The sequence below is a fragment of the Oryctolagus cuniculus genome, chromosome 18 (genome assembly GCF_051225735.1).
Source record: "Oryctolagus cuniculus isolate XC-2025 breed Fujian yellow rabbit chromosome 18, ASM5122573v1, whole genome shotgun sequence".
In the NCBI taxonomy this organism is placed as follows: domain Eukaryota; kingdom Metazoa; phylum Chordata; class Mammalia; order Lagomorpha; family Leporidae; genus Oryctolagus; species Oryctolagus cuniculus.
Window position 1 is genome coordinate 42,132,634 of NC_142884.1, and position 23,130 is coordinate 42,155,763.

The following is a 23,130-nucleotide window of genomic DNA, read 5'->3' on the forward strand; positions in this document are numbered from 1 at the left end:
TCTTGAAGTGAGCTCCCTGTCATGCCAGGATGGGTGCTGGGGACACAGGGACCCAGAGACACAGTCTACAATGCAGAGACTTGCAGCAGAGAAGGAAGTGGGGGGTGAAACAGGCCTCACACGGTGCCTTGGATGCAGATGCTACACTCCAGCAGGCAGCTCCTTGTCTCCCAGACCCTGTCCCTTAGCTTAAATTTCCTTGCCCTGCTTTCATGATTGCAAATCAACCTCTTGCTAAAATTGACTCACTTAGTGGAGGTAGTGGTATAGATGGCTCTACAGGGTCCCTGGACACAAGACTCATAAGATCTTTTATCTCCCCTGCACAGACATGGTCTTGTCTTGGGGGGGATTCTTTTCCAGGAACCCCAGGACCTGAGCAAAAACTAATCACCACCTGCAGGCAGCCCCCGGACTGCCTGGAGTCCACTGTGCAATCATCAAAATTCCCTAGGGACCTTGATGTTGCCAACCAATCGAAGGAGGACCAGGAACACTGCTGACCAATGGGAGACTTGAACATGAACAGAAACACACTCTGAACTCCAACTTCAGTCCACAAGAAGAACCTTTGTCCCTACTTTTCAGGATCCTGAAGATTCAGCAACAGCTGGCTGGCTCCTTACTTTGTGTTTGCAGTAAAAACCTCCTTTCTTCCACCTCCCTGGTGTTAGAAATTGACTTGCTGCCTGTTGAAAGACAAGCCCAGTTTTGGGGGTTCTACAGCAATTCCTATCCCAGTTTTGGGGCTGTCCTGTGGCTTGTGGAAGCACCAACCATAATGTGGTACAACAAGGGCTATCGGGAGCCTTTCCTTCTCTTTCAGGAGGTGAAGGTCCCCAAGGAAAGACGGAAGATGAGGTGATGTTAGAATTTACAGCTGGATGCGACCTTGCCAGGTGCAAGGAAACAAAGGACCCTGTACGCTTTTAATGTGCATTTGTTAAAGGAACAATTATTCTAACACCTGTTAAAGCACTAAGGGAAACTTTATCCAAGACTTCATTCAAAAGAGCCACTGTCATAGGGGAGAGAGGTTGAGCCCAATTCAGAATACAGCAAGGACAAGTTGGTTTTGTAGCCAAGGAGCAGGGGGAGGCGTCAGTGAGTGGAACATTACTAAGAGAAGGCATCAAAGGAGGGGGTTATTGCTAAGCTGTCTTAGGCAGCCCAGGGCGATGTCACAACAAAGCACCGTACACTGGCTGGCTCCGAGAACATAAATTTATTTTCTCACAGTCCTGGAAGATGGAGCTCTAAAAGAGCAGGGTGCCGGCACTGTCAGGTGCTGGAGGGGGCGCACTTCTTGGCTTGAAGATTTCAGGCTGTGTCCTCACATGGCCTTTCCTCAGTGTGTTCACGCAGAGAAAGATAGAGAATGAGCACCTAGCACAGTGACCACATCCTGATGACTTAATCCAACATTCCAAAGCCTCTATCTCCAAAGGTTACCACACCAAGGAACAGGGTTGCAACATATAGATTTAGGGAAAAGGGAACACAAATTTCCAGGCCACAACACTGGACCAATAGGATTCCCGCTAGAGGCAAGTCAAAGATAGACACCAAAGATGAGAGATGAAGAACTAGGTCAGATATCAAAGGTGACCAGATGTCAAGAGTAGACAGAGGCCTTAGCAAGATTCTTTGTTTATAGTGGGCTGAGCAGTTACCAGTCAAGCCCAGGGTCAAGGCCTCACTGAAACAAGAGCCCACGGGAGTCTAACAAAAGCCTGGTGCAGGAGAGCCCTTGCCATAGCCCAGACTCTGCAACTTGACCACCTTAGCATGTGCAAGAAAGGCTTCTCTCTGAACTGCTGTTGGCCTCGGGTGAAGGAACTGTCCAGTTCCTGGTTTGCAAGCTGCCTCTCCTCTCCTCACTCCTCTTCTCCCCACCACAGCCTCTCTCGACCCAGCTACTTTGATTTCTGGTTTCCTTTCAGAGACTTAGGGGCCTCGGTATCTGGAAATCTCTCTCTCTCTCCCTCTTTCTCTCCCTCTTTCTCTCCCTCTCTCTCCCTCTCCCTCTCTCCCTCCTTCTCTCTCCCTTTCCCTCCATCTCCCTCTCTCTCTCCCTCTCTCTCTCTCTCTCTCTCTCTCTCTCACACACACACACACACAGGTACTAAAGCCATCTGGTAGTATATTGAAATGTAAAGAAGAAGGGAAAACCTTCCTGCACAGTGCTATTTGTTATAAAGGAGCTAGCAACTGAAACCCACAGAAAGGAGGAAATTCCTCAAAGAGACGGAGGTAGGAAAGTGAAGGACCTCGCGTGTTGGAATGGCCAGCGTCAGGTCAGGGTGCTGAGGCAATGCTGGGTTTCTATCAGAAGAAGCGAGCCTCACTTACTCATAAGACACCACAAACCCTGCTCCATACCTGTCTCAGACATCTCTGTGGCTGCTCAGTGCTTCACAGAATAGAGTCTTCAGTAGGCATTTTTTGTACGGATGAAATTTAATTACAAGTCACTGCTCAGTTACCCTTGTCACAGATGTTAGCATGATTTAGCACCAAGGCCCCCAATAAATTGATTGAGCCAAAAACATATTGCAAAGTATTAAACAGAATTCTGAACAGCCTGCCTTTTTTTCCCCAAATACCTTTTCTCCCATTCTTTTTTTCTTGACAAGAATTTTGAAATCATGAGTGCTGGTAGGTGATATATGAGTGCCCTTAATTTCTTATAGCTATGAAAAATTTAAAGAGCTTGACTACAGAATCCCATCTGTACTGTCATTTACCCTTGTGGGATACGTGAACTGGTGAACTCTTCAGAGAGAGGAGTTTGATAGTACCTATCACAACTGTAACAGTGCCTTTCCCTCTATCAGCAATCCTAGCTCCAGGCAGATGCTCCAGTCGTCTGTTACTGCTTAACAAGGGGCCCTAACACTTACTGCCGGTTGACTGGGAGAGTCTCATCCAGGGTCTCTCGTGCAGATGCAGCTGGGTAGAGGCTGGGCTTGCAGTTAACCGGAGGCTCAGAGGTTAGACATCCAAGATGGCACACTCCCATGATTAGTAGTTGGTTCTGGCTGTGGCTGAGAGCCCAGCAGGGCTGCTAACTGGACTACCTTTCCATGCCCTCTTAATGGAACTTGGGCTTTTCATAGCATGCTGGCTGGGTTTCTACAGGGAGTGTCTCATGAGTCAGTGTTCTGAAAAGGAAAACAATGGAAGATGCCAAGCCAGTTAAAGGCAGTTCCACACTGGTCCAGTGTCACTTCTACCATGTCCTGTTGGTCACAGTAGTCACTGGGTCCACCTTCCCACCAAGCTCTTAATACGGTCGTTGAATTTGTTCTCCTAAATTCGTTCTCTTCATTTTATACAATATAAGATCTCTTTTACATAATAGGCTTTTTCCTTTAGGGTCCCTTGAGTCTAAGCAACAGAAGCTGATACAAACAGGAGAGCTTGTGGTGAATGAGGGCTGGTGAGGAATGGGGCTCGGAATGAACAGAAAGTACTCAGTTCTCTCTCCTGGGTTCTGCTCCTGGCGTGAATAAACTCTATGATTGATTCTACTCTTGTTCTTCAACTCAGGGGACAATATGCCATGAGAGACCCTGACATAGGCCAAGCTTATGTTAGGAACCAAACCTCTGCTTGAGGGCAGAGGGGGAGAGATCTGGCATAGGGAGCTTCTGAGGCCTCTACAAGGAGAGAGCAGGCACTTCTGAGGCCAAACACCTGTCATATAAAGGCCAGCCTCCGGTCTGTCTCCCTTAGCCCAAGGTGTGTTTTTATGAAGAGGAATTCGCTGAACTGCGAGTGTTGTACAGCTGGCCCTGCAAGATTCTAATCACTGGATTCAAGAAGGCATTTTCTTCTGCTGTAGATAAAACCTTGTTGGCAGTATTGTCTGGAGGCGTTTGTTAAGGGGAATTGTCTGGGGCAGAAGGAAACTGCCACTTACATGTACCCCCCCCAACCAGACCAACTAGAGCCCGCCTGGCCATCATCAATTTTCTAAAGAGCACAGCATTGTAGACCAATAAATGGAAGGTACAGGTATCACTGACCAACCAGGAACTTGGACATGAGCTGATCACACACATAGCAGCCCCAGCTTCAATCTATAAGAAGCTTTACCCCTAACTGCTCTGGGATCTCAGGAATTAAGCTTCTTGCCCTGTGCTTTGCAATAAATGCCTACTTTCTTCCACCACCCCAATTTCAGTGATTGGCTTTTTGCACATTGGGTGAGCAGGCCCAGGTTTGCGGGTGCTATAGCAGCCCCTCAGCTGCTTTGGGTTGTTGTTGAACAATACCCGACTTTCATCCCAGTATGATTTAACCTAGCAGGCGAGAGGCAATATGCTAAAATGGACAATGAGGTCTGGATGAACAGATAAAGGCTATCCTTTCTGCTGGGTTTGGTCTCTAATGCCTCCTCCTTAAGTTACACCAGCAACCAGATACAAACCTGGGGTACAACTCACAAAGGACTTTGGAGCGATACACAGCTGGTTCAGACACCTACTGGATGGGTGACTATGGACAACTGCAACCTTTCCCGTACTCAGTTTTCTTCTTTGTAAAACGGGGGCAAGTAGTGCTTAACTCTCACGGTTCTCAGGAGAATTAGACAAGCTTTGTGAAGTGCTTTGCAAGACTCTGGCCCACCGTAAGCCCTTAATAAATGAGAGTCGTTGCATCACACTTCATGATGGAGTAGAACAGACCTGCCCCACCTCTGTTCTTCCTCCAAAATGGGCGGTGGATTACAAGTTATCCAAGAGCAAGAGGCACTGTGAGGTCCACTCACTGTGTGCATTAGGTGTAAACTGAGGAGGCTCAGGCCACACTAGGGAGGAAACATGGCTGCCCATCCCAGCATGCTGGCAACTCTGCACCCAGAGTTTTGGGAAGAAGGGCTGGAGCCGCACCACCAATGACATCTTTGAGTGCAGCTCCTCTCACAGCTGTTTCTCACGCACAGGGTGTCAGGCACGCTATATGCTATTTTAAGCTGCAATTCCATGTTCAGCTACATTTCTCCTCTTTTCATTCCTGGGCTTTTCTGTTCTTTAAACAGAACTTTGCTCTTTTTCATGTCTTCTAACCCTCTGAGCGTAATGGGATGAGTTCAGGACTCCTGCCATCCTCAGAATTGCCTTGCTTTGAGAGGGTATTCAGAATCTTTTAATGGTACTTTAATGTCAGGTGCAAAATGAAGCCTTTCCCAAGTCTTTAGAACACGCTTGAAAGGACAAAGTGGTCTTGTCACAGGCTGCTGCGACGCGCTCAGAGCTTTGCCACAATCCGTCTTGCAGCAGATGGACTCTTCATGAGGTGCACCTTGCACCCGCCTGGGAATTCACTGCATTGGGTGAAGAGACACGTTTGCTTTTTGCTGCAGATAATTATTCCCTTTTGTGTCTTGACCCTTAGTTCCACAATTATCATCAAATTCAAATTCTTCTCTTTTTCTCTTCTTCTGGGCTGAAATGCTAGGAGAGGTCAGTTGGATGAATGATCGGCTTTCTTCAAACAACTTGGCCTGCACTGAAAATACCAAGACCAAGGATTTTAGGATTTGGTGGGGACAGAAACACAGTGTTCCTGGCATTCATGTGCCTGAAGTTCAGTGATGACGACAGATCCTATTCTGTTGCCTTTGGCATCTGTCTACTGCAAAGCTCAGGCTTAGACTCCTGTGAACTCCGTGTTGTGAAATCATCTTTCAAAGTCTCCCTTCCTTGTCCCAATTTTCCTCCTGGCTTTCTGTCTTTTTTAAAGGTTCTTTTTGACCATTAAATATTGAGGAAGCTCAAGACTTAGTTCGGTCCCCATTCTGCGCTCATCCCTTATTCTCTTGGGAATTTCAATAGTTTCTTACAGGCAGCTGACTCAGAAACCCCTCATTAGAAGTTCCTGAACCTGACTTCTGGATCTCAAACCCACGTGCCCGACGGCCCCTGACATCCCCAGGTGGGTGTGTCAAAGTCTCCTGAAATTCAGCCTGGTATGATAAGAACTCCGGAGTCCCCCCCTCTTAGAAGCTGCCTGCTGTGGTCTGGATGTGGTTTGTCCCCCAGAGGTCCTCAGTGAGCTGAGGATGGGAGGTAGAACCTTTAAGAGGTGAGGCCTTGTGCGTCCTCTGGTCACTGAGGGGTCAGATGGCTGAAGAGTTTAAGGTCACTCATGAGAGCTAGTGGTTATAAGAGCCAGCTCAGCCCTTGAGTCTTCTCTGGCTTGCTGTTGGTGATTTGATCTGTCCCCCTCCCCCAACTCCTGTACAGTGCAGCCCAGAGGGCCCTCATCAAAGCAGAGGCAATGCCAGTGCCATGCCATGGAGAGCTAAGGGAATTTGTATTCTTTATAAAGTTAGCCTACTTCAGGTGTTTCATGATAGTAAATATAATATAGTAATGAAAACTAGGGGCTGGCATTGTGGCGTGATGGGTAAAGCTGCCACCTGCGATGCCGGCATCCCATGGGGCACTGGTTCCTGTCCCAGCTGCTCCACTTCTAATCCAGTTCCCTGATAATGACCTGGAGAAGGCAGCAGAAATTGTTCAAGTGCTTGGGCCCTTGCCATCCACGTAGGAGACTCAGATGAAGCTCCTGACTCCTGGCTTTAGCCTGGCTGAGTCCTGGCTTGCTGTAGCCATCTGGAGAGTGAATCAGCAAATGGAAATTATCTCTCTCTGTGTGTCTCTCCTTAAAAAATCTCTAAGAGATTTATTTATTTATTTGAAAGGAAGAGTTCCAGAGAGGCAGAGGCAGAGAGAGAGAAGTCTTCCATCTGCTGGTTCACTCCCCAGATGGCTGCAATGGCCAGAGCTGGGCTGATCTGAAGCCAAAAGCCAGGAGCTTCTTCCAGGTCTCCCACATGGGTGCAGGGGCACAAGGACTTGTGCCATTTTCTGCTGCTTTCCCAGGCCGTTAGCAGGGAGCTGGATCAGAAGTGGAACAGCTGGGACCTGAACTGCTGCCCATATGGGATGCATGCCATACCACAGTGCTGGACCCTAAATAAATCTTTTTTTAAATGAAAAATGGACAAATACAGGATTGCCATGTCTATGAATAGCGACCTCATCCACCAACCTCCAAACGAAAACTGACAGGACGTGTCTTCCTCCTACCTTCTCCTTTCTAGCGCATCATTAATCACTGCTATTTTCTCTCCACTTGTTTGAGCCCCCTCTCCAGCACCCTGGCCCACATCACCTTTGTGGCTGAGACTACTGGTTTTCTCTGTGTATGGCTCCAATTTGTTTCCCACATTATAATCTTTCTAAGACACAAATCTTGCATTCCCGTATGCCTAAAAACATTCTGAGTTTTTCCCAGTTGATTTGTAAGAAGGCCAATCCTTAGCATGTCCACAAGGTCGTTCACTCTCTGACACCCACATACCTCTCCAGCTTGCAGTCTTGCCTTCCCTCTACCTGTGGCTGTTTATGTCGCCATCACAGCGAGGCACTGGTGCACAACGTGTACTCTCCCTCCCCCACCTCTCTCTTACTTCAGATGATGGTTGCTCCTGTTCAGAGCTCTTCTCAATGATCATTTCCTGGGGGAAGGCTTTGCTTTCCTCCCAGGCAGGTCAAATCTTCTTGTGAGTGCTCTCAGAGTGCTATAAGCCTCTTGATCACAGCACTTATCATAATGGGCTTGTAGGATTCTCTCATTGGCTGTCCTATGCATCCCCTTTTTTTACATCATCACGTTGTAGCACCTAGTAATATAACCGTATCAATAAATATTTTAGATGAACAATAATAACTGAAGTCCTGAAGAAAGTCATGCTGCTCAAGAATCGAACTAAATAAGCTTCCATGGAATCTCAGTACTTGTAGAACTTGCTTTAGGTGGGAGGGAAATAACACGGGGAAGATAGAAACAGAGAGGGCAAGGGACACTCTGGTCTTTGCTCCTTATTGGGAATGTGAAATATTTACAGTGTCAGTCTCCTGCCCCATGAGGCTGCTGTTTCTGCAGAAGCTGGGTTTGTGATGGGAAGGAAATCTATCAGAGCATGGGCTTTGTGTCTTAAGGACTGCGCTGTTGGTAGCCACATGTTAGTTCTACACTGTTCCATTCCTATGCTCAACAAATTTAAGGAATGTGCAGTCCAGTGAGAGAGCCAAGGCTGTTAGGCATGAAGCATGAGAATGGCAGCACAAGGCTCACACACTAGGCTTGGACTCAGTGCTTCCATTGAAGATGGAGCCAATCTCTTCTTCTGGAAAATGAGAGTCATAGAATCAGGGTGGTTTGTGGGATTTGATGGGACAACCCAGGTGGTACACTCTGCATGGAGAACAAAGGGTCAAAGTTCCAAGCTCTGAGCTTGGCTGCATAGGCTCTGAGCAGATGGAAAGGAGGGAGCAGGATTGGACCTTGGACTAGGGGAATGTGTAGAACATGGAAGAGGAGGAATAAGAGAGAGGCAGATTTTGGTGAGAAAAAGGCACAGAGGCAGGAAGAGAGCTTGCCTTGGGTGGGAGGGAGATAACACAGGCAGTGAACAAATCCATGGAGGCTCAGACTTCACGCCACGGCAAGCCCGGGGAGGTTTGTTAGCCAAAGAAGAACTTAATATTCCCTAAGACATATCCCTTGATTAAAAACCAAGAAGCAAATAAAACTAACCTCATGGGGTTCGACTTTGGGGTTGTCAAGTACTTGTAGAATGCAAACAAAATAGTGAATCACTTGGAATTATGGCTAAATATTTCAGCCCTTCATCTCCAAGCAAAAAGAAGAGAGCACACAGGGTTCAGTACACGGATCACCTCTATAACATGCCAGAACGAACTTGCTCAACCTCAGCTTTCTCACCTGCAAAATAGAATTGAAATGTCATCTGACAATGAGAGTTTCTACCTGCCAGGCACCAAAGTATGTTTTGTAATGGCAGCAAGCTGAACACTGGGTTGTGCGATTTTTATGAATTTGCTGCTCCTGACCACCTATTGAGGTAGGCTTGCTATTATCCCCATTCTGCCCTGGAGGCATAGAGAGCTAAGCAAATTGCCCAGCAGACCCCTGATCCAGGTTCTGATCCACGAAGCTGGCCTGCCCCAGTTGCCACCTCCCAGGGTTGGGCCAGGAGCACGTGGACTAATGTATGGAGAACACAGAACCACTCCCCAGTTGTAGAGAGTGCGCAATCCATCTTCATTCCTTCTTACAGTTGTTTGCATTTAGCACAGTAATTTATCACGTACGACTCTGTTTCAGGTGTTCCCCGTTTATCGCCTAACAATGGTAAATAAATTCCTTAAAGAAAGGGAAGGTACTATAGTGTGTGTTCTTTTGAAGCTTTCTCGGTGCATCTAGAGTTTCTTGGTAGAAATCTCTTAAAATGAACAGAATAACTGCTTACTGATTGAATAAATGAAAGATTCCATAAAAACAGCCAATGTAGAATATGACTGATTGCTTTTATAGCTTATTTATTTTACCCCACTGAATTGTAAAACAGGATTTCAGGAGGATTATAAAAATCTGTAAGATTCAACAGCATAAAAGTAAACAAGGGCGAAAATTGGAGTGAAGGGAAAATAAAATAAAGCAAGGGTGTTTATTTCTTGGTCGTTGCTTGATAGAAATTTGTTAGCCAATCACCGAGATGAAACCAGAAAATTTGCCCAGAACCAAAACATTCCTGTGGGGTGTTTGATGGGACACAGTTGAAGCAGCAAAAGGAAAGGGAGGCAGGAGTGGGATACTGGGGAGATGTGGGGCTGTGTTGGGTTTGGCTGCTAAGAGCACACCAGGTTCTCTTTGGGGCCGAGGCACCCAGACTGCACTCCACAAAGACAGACTTCTCTCTGATGTAGACAGACAAGCCACTGGCTTACGTCACCACCCTAAACCACGCTCATTTCCATTTTCACCTATCTGCAAGGTCTCTCAACCTCTTTTTAAAAAAAATTTATTTATTTGAAAGGAAGAGTTACAGAGAGGCAGAGGCAGAGAGAGAGGTCTTCCATCTGCTGGTTCACTCTCCAAATGGCTGCAATGGCCGGAGCTGGGCTGATCCAAAGCCAAAAGCCAGGAGCTCTTTCCAGGTCTCCCACGTGAGTCTGCAAGGTCTCTTCATCAGCCTTTTTATTTCCTGGTCTCAAAGTCCATTAGAATACACACAAGTAAGTCCCATGGCAACAAAGCATGGTGGAATAAGGTTAAAAGTTTGCCTGGACAGTGGGCATTTAGCCTAGTGGTTAAAACGCCTGCCTCCCACATTGGAGTGCCTGGGCTTAATTGCTGCATCGGCTCCTGATTGTACTTCCTGTTAACGCTGTCTCTGGGGGGCAGCAGTGATGGCTCCGTGGTTGGGTCCTTGCCACCCACTTGGGAGACCTCGAGTGCGTTCTCCGCTCCCTGCTTTCAGTGCAGCCCAGTGTTGTTAGCATTTGGGGAGTGAACCAGTGGCTGGAAATTCTGTCTTTCAAAATGATAAAAGAAATTAATAAATAAATAAAAATTAAAAAAAAAAAAGATAAAGACCATCCATAGGCTACCTGTCCCTCCTATCTAATTTGGCTGCTCTGTAGGAGTGGGATCTCTCTAAACAGTGCTTGTCAGTTTTGGCTGTCCATTAGTATCACCTGGTAGCTTTTAAAACTCTGCAATGTCTGAGCACCATCTGTGTGGAGTCAGATTTTAATTGGCCTAGGTAGGGCCCCAAATGAGTCCAATTACAGCCAAGGCTGAGAGCCATTTAGCAGGCGCAGGATCCCCTGGGGAGCTTGTTAAAAGGCAGATTGCTGGTCCCCCCATCCCAGAGTTTCTGACTCAGAAGGTGCGGAGTGAGGCCCAAGAATCTGCATTTCTAACAGCCTTGCAGGTGATGCGGATGCTGCTGGTCCGGGGACCCCACTTTGAGAATCACTGCTGCAAAGCAACAGGTGAGCCAGAGCGCTGGCCTACGAAAGTTATTTAAGCGACAGATGTTTCTATGTTGTTGAGGTAAATTTCGTGTGTCCTTGTATTTGCTTAACAAAGAATGCTAGAAAAATAAAAATGGGAATGGAGCACATGTCTTCCCAGAACCTTTACCAAATACCATCATACGATGTGCAAACAGCAGCCGCAGGGGCTAACACTTACTGCACTAGCTGTCAGGCAGGCATGGAAACTTCAGGGCATTCGCCTCTTTAATCCACATGACAACCCTAGGAGGTAATTACTGCAGTACCCCACTTTAGAGATGGGAGGTTTTCAGCACAAAGACTATGATGGGTACTTACGCATTTTTAACCAGAGCATAAAGTCAACTTTGTATTCAGCTTCTTTAACTTAGTGAGTTGGCTTATTTCCCAATTTGAACAGACTCCCATTGCATTCACAAGTCACAGTTTTCTTGTCATTGGACATTTAAATGATTCCCATTTTGCACAATTAGATTTAATATAGCAATGATTGATTTCACTTAGTGCGTACCTTGAATTATTTTCTTAGGACAGAGTCACAAAAGTGACCTTGCTCGGTCAAATGATAAAATCACCCAGCTTTGATTATAAGATCCTGGAATAGAAGAAAGTGAAAACCAAATGTTTTCAGAATTTTTCATACTGATTCATTCTCTGTGTAAGTTTAGATAGTTTATATAAGGGACTTCAAAAAGTGTGTAGAAGTGGAATTAAAAGACAAACCCATTTTGGTGCAAAACATGTTTGAAATATATGCATAGCTTTTTTCCTAATATACATTTTCCAAGAGCCTTTGGAAGAAATACCAATGGTAGTGTAATTTAAAGATTAAATTTAAAAATTTTATAAAATCTGGCCCTCTTGTAAACCAATGCAGGCTACCTCCAAGGCTGCCAAGTTCTTCAAGAAAACTTTTAGATTTATGAAAGCAAAAGATGTTTCCACCCTTTTCTATTGGAAATCACCCCAAAACAACGAGGCAGCGAGTACCAGAAACACAGCTCCATCGTGGAGAACACCAGGAGACACCACTGTGCAAGCAGAAGGCAGTGGAGGAAAGGCGAGACCTAGGGAGTACCTGAAGAAAGATTTGGGCATGAGGCAGGAGATACAGGCTGGAAACAAGGCGGTCTGCCTGAGGACTGGCAGAGTCCCCCAGTCTCCAGTCCTAGCACCTAGAAGCAGAGGAGATTCTCCAGAGAAAGTGATTAGAGCTCCCAGCTGTGGGGATGCCAGGCAGAGCCAGGGCAGGAGTGGCAGCCCAGACTCAGGGAATTGGAGGAAAGTCTGTGTCTTAGACGGGGAGGCCTCCAGCCCCAGGCCCAGGCGGCATCAGGCATTGAGCTTCCCTAAATGGCTCAGCAGTATGCTGCTATGTGGATGTCTTTAATGTTGAAAGCATTAAAGTCCTGGGCAGGTGTTTAGCCTGGTGGTTAAGGCGCCTGCATCCCATTTCAGAGTACATGGCTTTGATACAGCTCTACTCCTGAATCCAGCTTTCTATTAGTTAACGCAAACCCTGGGAGGCAGCCATGATGGCTCAAGTAGTTTGGTCCTGCCACATGTAGGAGACTTGCACTGAGTTCCTGGCTTCTGGGTTCAGCCCTGGTCCACCTTCAGCTATTGCAGGCATTTAGGGAGTGAACCACCAGATGGGAGAGCTGTCTGTCTCTTTATCTCTCAAATAAAGCAATGTTCCAGCATCCCATGTGGGCACCAGTTTGAGTTCCTGCTGCTACACTTTGGATCCAGCTCCCTGGTAATGGCCTAGGAAAGCAACAGAAGATAGCCCAAGTGTTTGAGCCCCTGACTGCACATGGGAGATCCAGACAAACCTCTGGGATCCTGGCTTTGGCCTAGCACAGCCTCAGCCATTGTGGCCATTTGTAGAGTGAGCCAGTGGATGGAAGATATTCTCTCTCTCTCTTCTCTCTCTCTCTCTCTCTCACTCTGTCTCTCGTCCTCTCTGTGTGTAATTGCAAATAGATAAATAAATCTTAAAACAAAAAATGATCTTTTAAAAAAGATTAAACCTTTAGAAAAGAATTATATTCCATATATTAACACAAAAGTTGAGCTATAATCATATCAGAAGGAGGCTGAGTTTAAAAGGGATAGGGTGTGAGAGCATTATCTCCTTACTTTAATGGGTATTGTATATAATATGGACATATTTGAAAATATGGAGGTACATAGAGAATATGCAGTTAAGTTCTTACTTGCCTCAAGGAACCAGGGTGACAAAGGGAGTGTGAGTGCTGATGTTTTGCATTAGGAACACTCATTGACTTGTTCATGATGTGAGTGTATTTCTTCAACACAATTACCATTGAAGAAGGAAGAAGTTGCTCAGGCACTTGTCTACTAAACTGATGCGCCTTATGTGCTGAGCCTCCAAATGAGAGGACACTCTGAACTGGTGAGTTAGATTTTCATAGATGGATTTTGTTTAAGCAGGCCACTGTTGGAGATTGCAGATTATAAAAAAGAGTCCATGCTACTGGGGAGGTGATTCATTGGCCAGGAGCTAAAGGGAGAACCCTGATTCCTAACAGAGGAGTCTGGACTCACCTACAGCCAGGATCCCTATTGTGGACTTCCTTCTTGTCGCTCCCCCTCTTCACAGAGGAACGACACAGGACCCTGCGCTGTTCTTTTGTCTGCTCGGCCCTCCCCGGGTTTTCTGCTGGTTCTTCCCGGGTTGGCTGCCGTCCCTCCACCTCTGTGGAAGGGCGGTTCCCCCTGCCACTTTCCCCACTTCCGCGGGGGAGCGGCACACCGCCAGCCGGCTCTCTCGGGGGCTGCTCAGATGTTCCTTCAGATAGATGTTCCTGCTGCATGTTGTCTCTCTCCTCCTTTATAGTCCTCTTCCACCAATCTCAACTCTGCTACCCACACGCCGAGTACGCTGCTCTCCTCCAATCAGGAGAAGGTCCTACAGTTTATTGGTTGAACTGGAGGCAGCTGTGTAGAAGCTGTTTACTCCTCTCCCAGCGCCATATTGTGGGAGAGCAGATGCATAGAATAAGTCTTAATTTGAGTAACTTAGTCTAGTCCGAGTTGCTCCTCACACTTCTGGTCTCAATTATAAGCCCATCCTCAGCACTGCCATCCACTTGATGAGTCATTGATACTGTCGGGAGAGTCTAACTAACCCGTCATTCCAACTAGGAGATCGTGGAGCCAGCTCTCTGTTGCCATAGAAACAGTGCAGCTCAAGTCTCTCTGTTGCTTTGGTAACCCTCCCCCATAGCCTCACATCACTACTGCTGGGGGATTTTGCTGCCAAGATAATGGTCTCCATTATGGATTGAATGTTAATGGGCCACTACTGCACTGCAGCCCACACCCTGCCCCTTCTGCAGCTCCACGTTCGAAGGCTTTATCTAAATGGCATCTCAACGAGATGATAACAGACACTCGAATCAGATGGAGAAGAGCTGTCTGATGGTGGTGGAGTGGGGGTACATGAAGGGTTCAGTTTTTAATCTGAATAGGGAGGCATACTTTCCAAGAACTCAGAGAGGCTGGGATGGGGACATTGTCCATTAGAATGGCTCAGCTGTGTGCCAGGCCCACAAGCCAATCTCCCAGTCAATAATGGATCGTGATAAATAAGTCTGACTCAGTCATGAATACCTGTAAGTGTTAGTCACTAGGTTAAGTGCTTTATGCCCATTCAATCCCTATTTTACAGAAAAAGAAAAGGATAAGTAACTATTCAGCATGACATTGATTCAGATTCAAGCTCAAATCTCCATCACTGCACTAAGCTATGGCTCAGTTGGGATGAAGGAAAACAAGAGAAGCATCAGAGAATGTCTGGGAACCAAGAGGGTTTACTCTTCAACTGGAAAGAGAAATTTAGTATAAAGGTAAAAATGAAACAGTGATGGAGTGTGACATTCAGGTGCCTTGTGGTGAAGTGGCTGCCTTGGGCACAGGTAATGTATCAGATTTCCCGTAGCAGAAAGGAGAGTGGATGCTTCTGCAGGTGCTGAGAGGTCCAGAGAACAGGGACACATGCTTTAGCCTCCAACCTTATACAGCAAGAACCCGGGGCAAGTTCAGGCTTCAGCCACCGACAGGTGTTTAGCCTAAGTCACCGGCAATTGGTAGTCAGTTTTCAGTTGCTTAGCAAAGGACAACCTTTGCTCTTCTCTCCATCTGAGATTCAAATTTACTTGACACTGTCTGACTCTTTGAAATACAAAAAGAGTTGAGGTTTCATAAAAAATTGTTTTAAATTTTATTGCTCTCAATTTCACAATTCAATAATCCTATTTTCTTTACAAGTAGCTTTTCTTTTAGTCCCCTCAAGTTCTCATGTCATTAAGTGGAATATAAATATTCAGATATAGAATTTTTATGGTGTCTTGGTTATTTTTTTAAGCAGAATGATAATACTTTGACTTATCCTCCTATAACTTCTAACTCCATCACCATCCTTCTCCTGTAAACCTCCTAGCATTCGAGGCAGCTACAGCAGTCTGGAGGAGCCATGCAGGGGTATACTGGAGACACTACACCTCCGCAGGGCACTCCTGCAGGCAGCATCCTGTGGTCTCCATCTCTGGGGTTTCCTGTACCCAAAGCAGTGATTCTCAATCCTGAGCTCTTTCCGGTAACTCAAAGAACATCAAAAATGCCAATGGTCCCAGCCAAATGAATCTGAACTTTTTTTTTATTTATTTTTATACTATATATGTACAGTGCTAGGAAATCTGAGAGGGAGCTGAAGGCCAGGTTCATCTGAGGGTATGATTGATCATTGGCTAAGAATGTGGCTTGGGAATGAGACTCCAGATTTAAGCCCAGTTCAACCTCTCTCTGTCCTCTCTCCCAATATCTCTGTGACCTTGGGCAAGTCACTTCATTTTCTAAGTCTCATTTTCCTCATTGGCAGAACCTGCCACAGAAGGCTTAGTAGTTACTTGCAATTTTTATTTTTGGAATAAAATGAACCTTGTAGGTGTTTAAAGTCTCCAGAAAGATGCTTCTGCCTTGACAAAGCTTAATTCTGTCCATCTTAACCTGTTCAGTACATTAACATGGAAATGTGTTTTTTCCCAGTGCTTCCTGCTACTTCTCCTTAGTGCCTACCGGGTTTGGCAGTTGAGCCCCTAATACCTTAAGTTTCTGATGCTGCTTTATCAAAGCATTTACCCACACAACATTCTGCATCCTGATTTCCATGGTTCTACTCTGGACTAAGACCTAGACCCCAAACCTCAGTTACTTCCTTTCTCAGCAACAAATTTCTGATATACTTGATGGTGGACTATATCCAGAATCCTAAGTAATAGGATTATGGGAGAAGCCTAAGGTCCTTGTAGGAAGAAAATAGTTGTCATCACATTGGGTGATTGGGAACTGCTGTGCCAGAACACAGAGGGAAATTTATCAATCAACCACAGTGCTGCTGGTGGCAGGGCTTATCATTAAGGCCATCTTAGCAAGAGGGATCTGCTGGTCTTGAGTAGCTTTGTTCCCTCATCCATGGGGAAGTTTTACCTTTCCCAGAGCACACATACTAGAGCACTGAGGAGAAGGGGGTTTCACTCAGCCATTAGCCTTAGGGAATGGGAACAATTTTGGTGATCTGTGGGGTGACAGGTGGGAGTGCCCCAATATGCTCACCTCCCCAACACTTTATGGTTGCAAAAAGAGACAGCTTGAATATTGCACTCAATGAGTCTGTAAAATTGTGGGATTGTGAATAGAATTAGATAGTTACGTGGAGAATCTATATGTAAAATAAATAAGCCTACATATTTGTATCTATGCGTGTATTCATTTATATCATTGTAACAAGCTACAAAAGCTATAGAGGTTAAAGATAATTGCCACAATATGCAGAGCTTAAACAGTTCTTTGAGAGGTGGGGTGGAATAAAATTCAAGATAATCATGTGGTTTTTTTTTTTAAGTTTTATTTGTTTGAAAGTCAGGGAGAGGGGAGAGGGGAGAAGGGAGAGGGGAGAAGGGAGAGGGGAGAAGGAAGAGGGGAGAAGGAAGAGGGGAGAAGGGAGAGGGGAGAAGGAAGAGGGGAGAAGGGAGAGGGGAGAGGGGAGAGGGGAGAGGGGAGAGGGGAGAAGGGAAAGGGAAGAGAGTAGCGGGGAGAGGGGAGAGGAAGAGATGTCCTGCATCTGCTGGTTCACTTCCCAAATGGTCCCAATGGCCAGGAGCCAGGAGCTTTTTCTGGGTCACCCACGTGGGTGCAGCGGTCCAAGCACTTGGGCTCTTCCAGGCCATTAGCAGGGAGCTAGAACAGAAGTGGAGCAGCTGGGACTTGAATCAGTAACCGTATAGGATGCCAGCATTGCAGGGGCACCTTTCCCACTATGCCACAATGCCAGCCCCAATGAGATAATCATTTGTGTCTATGGCCATACCACCCTGAGCGTACCTGATCTTGTCTGATGATCTTTTTTTTTTTCGTGTTTGAGAGCCATGAAAATACAGTAGAAAAAAAATACTAAGTTGGAGACTTCTAATTCCAGCTCAACCCTTGCCAAGCAGTGTAAACTTGAACTAATCCCTTTGCCTCCTGTGTGATGCATGGATCTCCCACAGTTGGATGTGAGTGATTTGTAAATGTGTAATTTCCATGAAGCTGATAGTTCAGGAACCATTATGAGCCCAGGTATTTTTTTATAGTTGAAAAGTATTTTTAAGGGATTCATTGATATATTAGACTCTCAGGATCACAGCAAATGAATGGTAATTACTACAACACAGTTCTAATGTTGTTAATGTGGTATTAATACAGGGAAAACAGATTCAACATGGTTCATAAATGCAACTCTAAGACTATAATAACATTTGCCATCTTCCCTCCCTCCCTCATTCTCCCTTCTTCTTTTTTTTGTTTGTTTTTAAAGGTTTATTTTATTTATTTGAAAGACAGAGCTACAGAGAGAGGTAGAGCCAGAGAGAGAGAGAGAGAGAGAGAGAGTTATTCCATTCTGTTAGTTCACTCTCCAAATGACCGCAATGGCTGGAGCTGAGCTGATCTGAAGCCAGGAGCCAGGAGCTTCTTCCAGGTCTCCCACGTGGTTGCAGGGGGCCAAGGAGTTGAGAGCCCAGGTCTTAAGGTTTAGCATATCTACTCCTCTTTCTACTTGAAAATGCATGATTTTATTAAGTGAATTTTTCACTAATCCTCTACACACAGAGTGGTGCCAGGCAGTGCTGGACAGGTGTGAGTGGTGGGCTCTAGTTCCCATCTCAGAACCCCTGGAATGCAATGGGTTTTGTAGTCTTTCCCTTTGGGGGACTGAAATAGCCCCTAATTAGTCTTATGATCCCACTTGTCATTCCCTGAAATAATCCATTCGCTACACAGTAGCTAGAATAATCCACTTTCTCTAAAACATACTACTTTATACATATAGTCATAGAGACAAATATGCATGTACGTCCCCCCCCCCCCCCACACAAGCATAGTAAGATGAACACTCAAAGATCCACTGTCTGACCTAAGGGCCAGGACACAAGGCTGGTAACTACCTTTGTGTCTCCGGTCTCCTGCTGTTTTTCCTTCCCAGAAATATGTTTGAATTTTTCTCCTGAAGCTATGCTTTCACCCCATCTATATCCCCAAATAATGGATTGCTTCCTTTTACTTGTTTCTGAGCTTTACAGAGACAGCATCTCCCACTATGTGGTCTCCTGGGTTGCTTTTTAAAGTCCCGGTGATCCTCTGGTGCTCCATACCATTGTATGTGGTTGTTGTTCTATCATTTCTGCTATGTAGCCCATGTGTGATCTTCAGAAACGTCATCAGTTCATATGGCTCTCCAGCTGGGAGTCTTCAGTGGCCTCCCACTGAATGACAGGTGCAATTCGACTCCTAGTCTCCTCCTGCAATGCCCTCCACATGACTTCTTTGCAGTCCCCCAGGGGCTTCCTTTAGTCTGGGCATCGGCTTCTCTGTGCTGGCCCTGGCCTGTCGCTGCCTGGGACTTTTGGAATGTGCTGCCTCCCAACTTCTCTTGCTCCCTGTCTCTGAGCTTCCCAGCAAGCTCTCCTTACCTGTGTTCCCACCACACTGCCCTTGCTTTTACAGATCTGTGTGTCTCCTCATCACAGAGCCATTGCACAAAGAATACTACTGTCTGGTATTCTTGTTCTTGGTGTCTCCCTTGCTCTGGGGTGAGGGGCCCTGCTCTCTCTTCCACATCTCCCCAGGCTGAGTCCTATCCTCCCGTTTATTCTGCTCAGTGTGTGTCCAGCACAATGTCATTTAATCATATTGTCTTATTTGTATGATTACTTACTGTTCATTTTCCTTTTTTGAAACTTCAATGAGGTCAAGCACCATCTATCTCATTGGCTACTATATCCCTAGAACCAAGAACAGATTGGATAAAAAGCAGACATTCAGAAAATATTTGTTGGCTGGATGTGTGCTTGAATGCAGACATGAACTAATACATTTATTAACAGAGATCTTGATAGAACCAGAATTTGTTTACAAGATTCATCGCTATCAATGTCAGGGTCTTTTTACCTCTTCCCATCTCTCCAAAAAGAGCTCTGATATTCCTGTATCCCCTGTATCTTTGAATTCCAGACTGCTGCGTTTCTGTCTGTGGGTGACTCCTGTCGCCTCACAGGCCACAAGTATGCCATGGAGTACATTCTGTGTTGCAGGGCTGCCTCCATGCGAGCCCCTAGCTCCTGGGGCTCAGCGTTTCCATCACCTTTCCCGGTGTGTGTCTAGTACTGATTTCCTCTGTCCAAGGTTCTGAGCCTTCCTTTGGATTTCTCTGTCCTTGACAAAAAAAAAAAAAAGATGGTAAATATGAGGATGCGGAGGGTTAATGTGGCAGATGCTTCTGCTGGAGCCTGAGATGACATTTTAGCTTTGACCTGTCGAGTCCTTGCGACTTTCCAGAAATGGATTTGGGTAATGACTTGTCATTATGAGTAATTAGCATGTGTGGAAGTCTGAGACAACCTGCCTTATTTTATTTTATTTGTTAGCTTAGAAAACTTTACTACCCTTTTAACACTTCCACTGAGGTTGCATGTTTGGTAAGAGGCAAGATAAAATCATGGAAATAAAAGTTGAGCCATCAATGCCTAAATTTAACTCTTTACCATCCTGAAAGAAATGGGAGTGCTTGTATTTCTAGATGTATCTAGACACATCTTCCAGGCTTGACTAGATTTTCTTTCATTGCCTCATGTTCAACTCAGCATTTTTAAGTTGATACATGAGCAAGGAAGAGGACCATGGCTTTTTTTTTTGAAAAGATTGGAGTTTTTAAAATAAAGTTTTCTCTTTTTTAAGATGTATTTGCTTATTTGAAAGGCAGAGTAATGAGGGCAGAAAGAGAGAGGGAATCTTCCGTGTGCCGGTTCATTCCCCAAGTGGTCCAACAGCCAGATCTGGCCAGGCTGACACCAGGAGCCTGGAACTCCATCTAGGTCTCTACTGCCTCCCGGAGTGTGCATTAGCAGGAAGCTGGGCAGGAAGCAGAGGCAGGACTCAGAGGCAGGCGCTCCGATATGGGATGTAGGTGTCCCAAGAGGGGACTTAACCCACGGAGCCACAATGCCTACCCCAGAGCTACATCGTGCAGTTTCAACCCTTATAGGAAATCCCTGGGCTTGCAATAGTGCTGACCTTATTCAGTTCTGTGAAGACCAGTTCCAGCATGTTCACAAATCGATCGTCTCATTTAAATGCAGTGAGCACCTTATCTGTTGTAGGAGCAGACTGCACTGTGCTGCAGACTCTGTCAAGCTCTTGGAGATTGAATGGTGGGAACCAAAAAGAGCTGCCAGGCTGCCTTCCGGTGCAGGGAGACACTGGCTATGTGCAGACTCACAGGCTCTCACAGGGCAGCAGGGAGGCCACGGAGGTGGGCCCTTGTTACTGTCTGTCTTCCCCAAGCCCCTGCATTGTAAATAGGAATGAGGAACGTATGGAGAAGAGCAAATCAGATCCTTGTATCCCTTTGATTAATTCAAGTTTGTTGCTTATGAGATACAATGCATAGGGTAGAATAACCCCCTTTGTTATGGTACAATAACAAAATGCAGTTGGCTTCGGGTACGTAGCTTTAGAATTCTCTCTCTGCCTCCCTCATTCCTTTTCTCCCTCCTTTCCCTTCCTCCATTCTCTCCCTTTCTCCCTCCTGGCTTTTGCCTCCCCTGTCTCTCCTCATTTTGAATTTTTCCATATTTTTTTCTATGTAATTATGCCCAGCTTCCTTCCCTTTGACTCTCAAACTAGATTTTGCCAGTTTTAGTGAAGGGCTCTGATATGATCTAAGGGTTCCCAAAGCAGAGCGATTGCAAGATGATCCACTGGTACACAGAATTAGAAATCTTACTTCTACTTATTGTATCTGTACCATGAAAAATTAGCTTTTACTAATATATTCTTGCCGATAGTGCTCCAAGATCAAAGATGTTTAAATTGCTTGGGTTTGATCAGAACAATAAGGACTCGGTGGACAGTGGAAAAAGAATTCTGGTTGTAGTTGTAGATTCGAGCAGCTTGCTCTGTGATCTTTACCAGAACACTCACTTCCATCGTTGCCGGTTTCCTGCATTTATTTCCTAGATAGGCATGGAAGTACCTCAAGGGCTTACAACTCTGCTCTGACACTCCTGTGTGCACTGCTCCAGCTGCCAAGCCAATGAGCACTCTAGGAGTCCTTCCTTCTTAGCATATTGCAAAAGGAAGTAGTCATCACAGGTGCTATGGAGGGGAATGGAGCTGGGCCCAGGGCTCTCCATGAGAATACAATGGGTGTTGGTGATGACAATGGGTATTGGTGATGATGATGATGATGATGATGATGCATGAGTCACTTATACAGAGTCAGGCCCATCTTCCCATATTTGATAACCATTTACTAAATGTCTCTAGGTAGGGTGATATGTGCCAAGGATTTGGGGTATGAAGAGAATAGGAGTAGGTTGTACTCTCTGATGGTAGGTACAGACAGTTGCAACAGAGCATAGTGCTTTGATGGAAGGATCATGGCATGGTCAGGAGCCCAGACCCATGCATTTGCGAAATGTTGTATGTGGACTCTGCAAAATTTGCTGAATGTGCATATCTTGGGCCATTACCCCAGGACCATAGAGTGTCAGACAGTGGATCCTGGGAATATGCATTATGTAAAAGTCCTGAATAGTTTATAAATGATTCCAAAGGAAAGAAGCTGAAAATCTACCATTTACACTGCATTTTGGGGGGGTTGGTGCTCTGGCATATTGGGTAAAGCCACCACCTGCAGTGCCGGCATCCCATATAGGCACCGGACTTATAGCCTAGGAAAGCAGTGAGGATGGCCCAAGTGCTTGGGCCCCTGCTCTCATACAGGAGACCTGGAAGAAGCTCCTGGCTCCTGGTTTTAGATCTATGCAGCTCCAGCTGCTGTGGCCCTCTGGGGAGTGACCCAGCAGGTGGAAGACCTCTGTTTCTCTTTCTCTTTCTCTTTCTCTTTCTCTTTCTCTTTCTCTTTCTCTGCCTCTGCCTCTGCCTCTGCCTCTGCCTCTGCCTCTGCCTCTGCCTCTGCCTCTGCCTCTGCCTCTGCCTCTGCCTCTGCCTCTCTGTAACTCTGCCTTTCAAATAAATAATAAATGTTTTTTTTAAAGCTGCACTTGAGGTCTCAGAGTTTTTTTAGACTTAACAATTCCCAATCGAAAATGCAAATATGGGCTCCTGAAGGGAGCGATCTTGTGCCTTCTTTATAAATATCCCTGCCCATACTTAGCAGCATGCTCGGCATCCTTTGGGTATTCAGTGATGGATGGTGGCTGCATAGACAGCAGGTGCCACGTGTTATCAGGTGCTGCTCTTTGGGGGTAGAAGCAGAGAGGTATGTCAGGTCACTGTGTTTAAACAACTGAGCGCCATCGGAGGGCTCCAGGGGAGGAATCAGGAGTATCAGGAATGGAGACAAGGACTTTGAGAGGGGAAATGGGGCTGAGGTGAGGAGAAACACAATCCATTTCATGATGTCCAACAGCCTTTATCAGCGGCTACTGGGGACATTTGAGGACAAAACCCAGCTTTAATTTTGCTATTCTATCACCACCTTTATGTGCTGTTAGGATTTAGTCTAATTGTAAAGTACAGAGATATCTTTAACTTAAGGATGAGGCTTTATTTCTGGCATCATAATCAATACTACACAATCAGGGTCCATCTTCAGCTTTCCCACAGAGCAGGGGTAGCCATCCCTGTCCACTTCAAA

General features: G+C 45.8%; 2 long non-coding RNA genes across 6 annotated transcripts in view; one reads left to right on the plus strand and one right to left on the minus strand.

Annotated features, from left to right (window-relative positions):
- Positions 1–4,722: 4,722 nt before the first annotated feature.
- Positions 4,723–13,784, minus strand: LOC149120945 (uncharacterized). 4 transcript variants are annotated; one of them, XR_016225486.1, is made up of 5 exons: positions 13,476–13,784; positions 11,416–11,499; positions 8,617–8,805; positions 7,487–7,699; positions 4,723–5,517 (listed from the first exon to the last, which is right to left on the minus strand). It is a non-coding gene; the product is annotated as an uncharacterized LOC149120945 (long non-coding RNA). The 4 variants fall into 4 exon arrangements; XR_016225485.1 differs by lacking the exon at positions 7,487–7,699 and having other exon boundaries at positions 13,476–13,780; XR_016225488.1 differs by lacking the exons at positions 4,723–5,517; positions 7,487–7,699; positions 8,617–8,805 and adding an exon at positions 9,734–10,087 and having other exon boundaries at positions 13,476–13,776.
- Positions 10,652–23,130, plus strand: part of LOC149120946 (uncharacterized) — a 38,722-nt gene continuing 26,243 nt past the window's right edge. Inside the window, exon 1 of one of the 2 annotated variants that reach the window (XR_016225484.1) lies at positions 10,652–10,941. This is a non-coding gene — a long non-coding RNA (uncharacterized LOC149120946). The remainder of the gene's footprint in view (positions 10,942–23,130) is intronic. The other variant, XR_016225481.1, reaches the window with a different exon arrangement.